We start from the raw sequence: 6476 nt of genomic DNA on the forward strand, positions 1-6476 counted from the left end.
ACATATCCTTAGGTGAGAACTTAACAAAAAAAAAAAAGGGAATATGGGAGTGAGGACAAATCAGGTAGGTGAGTTCTAAATGCCATTCTGGATTAAGAAGAGGAAGGAAAGGGTCTGGGATTTCAAAGGGAAAGTAGGCAATTCACAATATGAAAGAGTAAACATTTGGTAAACAAATTCTTGTCATGCCACCCAGAAACAATGGGACAGAGAGGGAAGTCTAACAAATAGACTTTGCTAGGTTACTCCCTGTCTGCCATACTTAGTTCATATTAAGATGATAGCTTCCTTTCAGTAAGTTTTTCTATCTGAATTCTTTTAGGTAATTAAGGGAGAAGTAGAAGGCTCTTCTTGAATCTTTTCTTAAAAAAAAATAACCAGCTTAAAATAATCAATAGCCTCCAAATGCATATTTTGGATGGCAAAACTCTGTTTCTCCACACTATAGTAGGTTCTTGTGTAAAATTAGCACACAGGATATGAGGAAAACATATACTGAAAGTAGCATTTAGAAAGACCAGACTAATGGTAGTAGACAGGACAGATTAATTTAGAGAAAGACTAAAGGCAGAAACAACACTTAAGAAAGAGTATTTTTCACTATAAAAATAATAAGGATGAAATTATTGCAACCACCTTAGGAAACAATGGCATCAATTCATAAATCTCCAAAGGCACATACTCCATGGCCTAGCAATTCTGCTCCTTCACATAGTCCCCAAAGAAACTCTCAAATATGCACCAGGAAACGTGTATGAATGTTTTCTCAGTATTATTCATATCAGTAAAATCCCAGAAAGCTTTAAAATACTCATTAAGAATATAATACATTGTAGCCTGCTCAGATAGAGTAATGAAATGAGTGAACTATAGCATGTGAAAAACACCAAAACATAAATTAATTAGGAAAACTACACACATGCACACCCTGGGATTGGGATCCAAGAAGCTAAAATTCTCCCTCTTTCCCTCATTCCCTTTTTATCTTCCTTTCTTCATCTAGTATATTCAAACTGTATTGACTGGAAGGGCTACTTCCTATCATGCTCCACTTCCCAAGGCATCCAAGGCCTATTACAGGTCCCACAAATCAGTTCTGCTGCTGACCCCTTGCCTCACACTCAGCACAAGTTACCTGGGCTGCTCTGTAGGTCACAGCATCATTTCCCTACTGCAGATGCTGCAGAGGTCTCTAAAAGCTCTTCTCAAAGCATTGATCCACCCCTTCCCTTATTCTCCGAAACTCAGCAAAGCCAGTATGGGGTTGAGAAAATGAACACAATGCAGACAAGAACTTTAAACTTGTATATTATGACTGCTGTGCAGATAGTCCATTACTCATACCCCTACACGACAATCTTTCTAGTGATTATCTCTCTCTGATTTCTCTGCTGCAGGTACCAATACTCTGCCATTGACCAGAGTACACTTTGACCAATTCCTCCATACCTGCTCTAGGTATTCAGGCATTCAATGTCTCAGATGCTGTTTCCTGATGAGGTTCAGCCCTTTACTTCAAGAGAGTAAAAATGCCCACTTTTGCATGCACCTAGTGCAAAACCCTCTTACAAAAGGTCACAGCAGAGTGTCTGGTGCTCAGGCATCAAGAAATTGCTGGCTTTTAAAAATAGTTTTTCCTTGTAGCCATCAATATTCAGAAACACAAGGGTTTAATCTCAAAGCACTTCCTTGCATTAATTTCTGCATTTTTTCATAGAATAATCTCGTTATTTTTAAAAGAAACTTGCAGTCCTCTAGGTCAACCCCTCACTGTGTATTGTAAAAACTAAGACTCAGAGAGGAGAAATGATGTGTATGTCACACAACTCATTAGCCATAAATGCATTATAATAAGAATCAGGTATTCTGACTTCCTATATGCTACTTTGAAAAGACTATTTTCTATTCATGATAAAAACAAAAATATTCAACACCTTTATGTGGTTTTTCTTTGCTGCTAAATATAACTGGAAAATCTGTCATTCTTTATACATAGGGGGATTTTTCTTGTTGAAACCAAATCTCCAATGCTATCCCACTAAGAACCTAAAATAGAGACTCAAATCTACAGCTGCGAAGTGAAAAGAAATTACAAATATGACGAGAAAGAAAACTATTTGTGAGGAAATACACTTCATTTTCCATTTTCAAGTCACTGAAAAGAAACAGAATGCTATGGCAAAGGTTGTTGTAGATTATGCCTTTTGAAAATAACACTAATCATTTTTTCCAACAATAATGTATTACACGCTTATTTTGGAAAATCCATAGTAGTACAGTAGTCCTCCCCTTATCCAAGGGGTATATGTTCTAAGACCCCCCAATGGATGCCTTAAACCTTAAACCACAAGACTGAAATTTATTTTTAAAAATTATATATATATATATATATATATATATATATATATATATATATAGTGTTTTTTTCTCTATAAATACATATCTGTGATAAAGTTTAATTTATAAATTAGGCACAGTAAGAGATTAACAATAGCTAATAATAAAATAGCATAATTGCAGCAATATACTGTGACAAAAGTTATGTGAATGTGGTCTCTCTCTCTCTTTCAAAATATCTTATGGCACTGTACTCACCCTTCTTCTTCTTCTTGTGATGCATAGCTGGAACCATTCCATAAACATGATGGCTGTCATCCAGGCTTTCTGGTGATGTTGCCAGAACACGGGCAGATAAATTTTGTTTTTGAGAGCCTCTGGGTTCTTTGCCCTGTACATTACCCCGGCTTCCCCATAGGCCCTGTTAGCACTGTCACAAAGCTCCAGGGTTAATCCGTCCTTCCGTGTCTGATGCCCTGGCGCCTCCTTTGCGTTTTGTGAAGGTGCATTCTGTCGGGCATCTTTCCCCGGAAGAGCCAGTGTCATGGCCCCCGAAGGCTTCCCCCGCTCCGCTGGGGACGGGCCAGTGGCTGCATCCGTAGATGCAGGCACTCTAGTAATTATTACATTTTTCAGTTCAAACCTACCCCCGAAACTCTCCGTTACTTGCAGTTAATAGGCTGGTGTCTCTTCTTTCGGGGCCCCCTGCGGCAGTCTTTGTAGCGTCCCAATGTTTCCCAGCATAAAACAGTCTTTAACGGAAACACATTCTCCGTCCATGTCTCCCGCCACAAATACACCACCTTTTCCTTCTTCACCAGGGCACTGACCGCAGTGTGAAGGCAGCTTTTGAAGTATGAGGTGCCACAGCAAAACTAGCATGGATGTCTCTCTTTTTTCCCACCCCTGCCACAAGTTCATGAAGAGAAGATTCGTTCTTCCTATATAGGCCTTAACAATCTCAGCGTTCTATTTTTTTTTTTTTTTTTTCTTATTAAGTGGAAATCTTTCCCCTTTTCACCAAAGGGAAGAAACACGTTACAGTTTCCCTTTGGCGCGTCCGAATGGCCAGCACCTCTACTCCCGCGTGTTAGGGCCACAATGAAGTGAAATGAGGGCCACCTGAGCACAAGCAGTGCGGACGCCCACAGCGGGCCCGATAACCCGCATGGTTGCTAAGTGACTAACGGACCCGGATGTTGCTAAGTGACCGACCGGATGGCCGTGCAGCCTGAGCTGCCCGGATGGGCTGGGTTCACACCGGCTGCCCGCCCCAGACACCGCGAGACTTCACCCCCCTTCTCAGAACAGCCGGCAGTAGAAAAACTCAGGAATTGTTGTTTCTGGAATTTTCCCTTTAATATCTTCAGACTGCAGCTGGCCGAAGGTAACTAACACCACAGGAAGCAAAACCCACAGAGGAGGTACTGCTTACTGTATAAGGTATCTTTGAGGACGTAATTGAGATCATACACTCAAGACTTATCAAAGAACATATCAGTCCTGAGAGTTACATGTATTAGTAAGTGCTTGCACATTTTTTCACTTGAAAAACTTGGGGGGGGGGGTTCCCCACTATTGGTGAGGAAGTTAGTCTATCTGGTAAGAGATTAACTGAATTTCTTCTGATTTTTACTTTAAAGACAGGAAGGGAGAGAGAGAGAGAAAACACACACACACACACACACACACACACACACACACACAACACATCGATGCGAGAAAAATATATGGGCTCTGCCTCCCATACATGCCCCAATGAGGAATCGAACCGCGAATTTCTTATTTTTAAGAAAATTAAAGCTTGTGCCCTGGCTGCGTGGCTCAGTTGGTTGGAGCATCATCCTTTACATCCAAAGGCTGAGGGTTCCATTCCAGATCAGGGCACATCCCTACATTACAGGTTCAATTCCTGGTCGGGGCTGCAGCTGATACATATTACTCTCTCACATCTCTCTTTCTCTTGCTCCCTCCCTCCCTTCTTGTTTCTCATTAAAAAAAAAAAAAAAAAAAAAAAAAAAAAAAAAAGGAAAGAAAATCAATTAAAACATATCCTCAGGTGAAGGATTTTTTTTAAAAGCCTGTGAAGCAGTGTTGGAGACATTGATTTCCACATTTAGGAGCTATGCTAGCCTTCACCTTTGCCATACCAACAACTTTTTTTTTTTTTAAAGGTTTAGCCACAATATTTATTTTTTATTCTTTTAGATAGCATTTCTAGAAGTTTTAGTGCTTCTACTACTTAACAGTAGGTCTTTGCTGCGATTTCTTTCCCTTTAGTGCCATACCAACTTCTTACACTGCTAGTAACTCTTCAATAAGGCAGTGAAGAAGTGCAGTGTTGATTTAGGCTTTCCTTGACCTTGTAATCTCTACTGTCCAGTCAAATGCTATTAGTTAATTCAGGTCCTCCATTATATCCATTTCCTATCAATGGATTTCCTTCTTATACCCCCCTATTTCACCTCTCTTTATCCAATCATACTACATTTTGAATGGGGAAAGTTTTTATGGCTTATAGCATAATGTCATATATATAAAACCATCATGTATTTTTTTTTTGGGGGGGGAGTTTAAATTATTTTTATCCCACAAGCATATTCTAAGTATAGCTACTTAGGTGAAATTGCCAGCAGTATTTAAAACTCCCTTTTTTCAGAGTCAAATATTTGGTTTTTCATTAGCACCAAAACTACATAAAATTGATGATCCTAGTTGTCCTTGAAATTATTTTGTTTCTAGACCTTGGACTTTATAGAATGAATTAATTATAGCATGAATCTCTTTTTAAACTGCTAAATTGGATAATGGTTTAATAACTCCATGGGATTACTTTTTCGATTTTAAGATTTATAAGATTCACTCTTTCCCTAGTCCATTTCCCTGCACGGATCTATGGCTTTGATTCCAGTAAAAAATCCACCAGAATAAGAGTAGGCCATGGATTGTCACTGTGAGCCAGCCTTGCTGTCTCAGCCAGAAAGCTAGGTAGAGAAAACTCACCTTGTTAAAACAAGTGAACAGTTTTTTTTATTTTAAAAAAGGTAAGAAAAACTGCACCTAATAAGAGTATCAGTTCACATCAAAGAGGAGTGTATCCTATATAATAAAAAGCTAATATGCAAATTGCCCCCTCAACAGGGAGTTCGACTGGCAGTTCAACCAGGGGGCAGGGCCTGCTGACCAACTGCTTTCAGCCCCTCCCCCTGACTATTCCTACCCCTCATCGGCTCCCAATCCTGTTTGGAGTGGGCCAGTCAGACCCCACCTATGCACAAATTCATGCACCGGGCCTCTAGTTAAAAAAATAATGTTTTTCTAAATTTGATGTTCATATTCTACCAAAGGCTACCCTGATTGCACATAGAAAAATGCTGTGGGAATTAAATGAACCCCTATTCTCAGGCCCCACACCCAGGGAGTCTTTATTGTTTGGTCTGAGGCAGGGTTGAAGTTTAGGATTGTAATGCTGCCCAGGTGATTTTAATCCTGCATTCAGAGTTGAGAATCACTGTCTAGCCTAGGGGTGTCGAACTCAATCAGAGAAGGGGCCAAAACCTAAAATCCAACCTAAATCGCGGGCCGAATGGTTTACTGAACAGTCATAAACTGTCATTGTGATGGAAACGCAGCGGAGTGCAGTGATGACAGCGAGGTGCGGGCCACATTGCAAGGCCTGGCGGGACGGATTTGGCCCGTGGGCCTTGTGTTTGACACATGTGGTCTAGCCACTAGATTGAAATGTATTTTCCTCCTCTGAATAAAGGGAGTGTGAAACTAGGAGGAACAATTCCTAGGTGGTGTGAGATGTATGTATCATAATTAGGCCCTCTAAGTGTCAACCACAGTCTGGGCAGGAACACCTGTGGAGCCAAGAATTAAAAATGAATGATGCCCTTGTACCATAATGATAATGCATTCTACTCTCTGGGAAACTATTAAAATATTCCTCTTAAGAGTTTTTTTTTTTTTAAGCCTATTTTAGTGTCACAAGAGAAAGTAATATGGAGGTTTTTCAAGAAGGCTCTGTGTACTTAATCTGCCAGAGCTCTCTGCAAAATATTTTGGTATTTTATTTATGCATGCATCATGCAGTGAAAGGGGAGAGTGGGAGCTTGCCTGAAAAAAAGAGACGGAAA

This window comes from Pipistrellus kuhlii, unplaced genomic scaffold (genome assembly GCF_014108245.1).
Source record: "Pipistrellus kuhlii isolate mPipKuh1 unplaced genomic scaffold, mPipKuh1.p scaffold_m20_p_4, whole genome shotgun sequence".
Classification (NCBI taxonomy): domain Eukaryota; kingdom Metazoa; phylum Chordata; class Mammalia; order Chiroptera; family Vespertilionidae; genus Pipistrellus; species Pipistrellus kuhlii.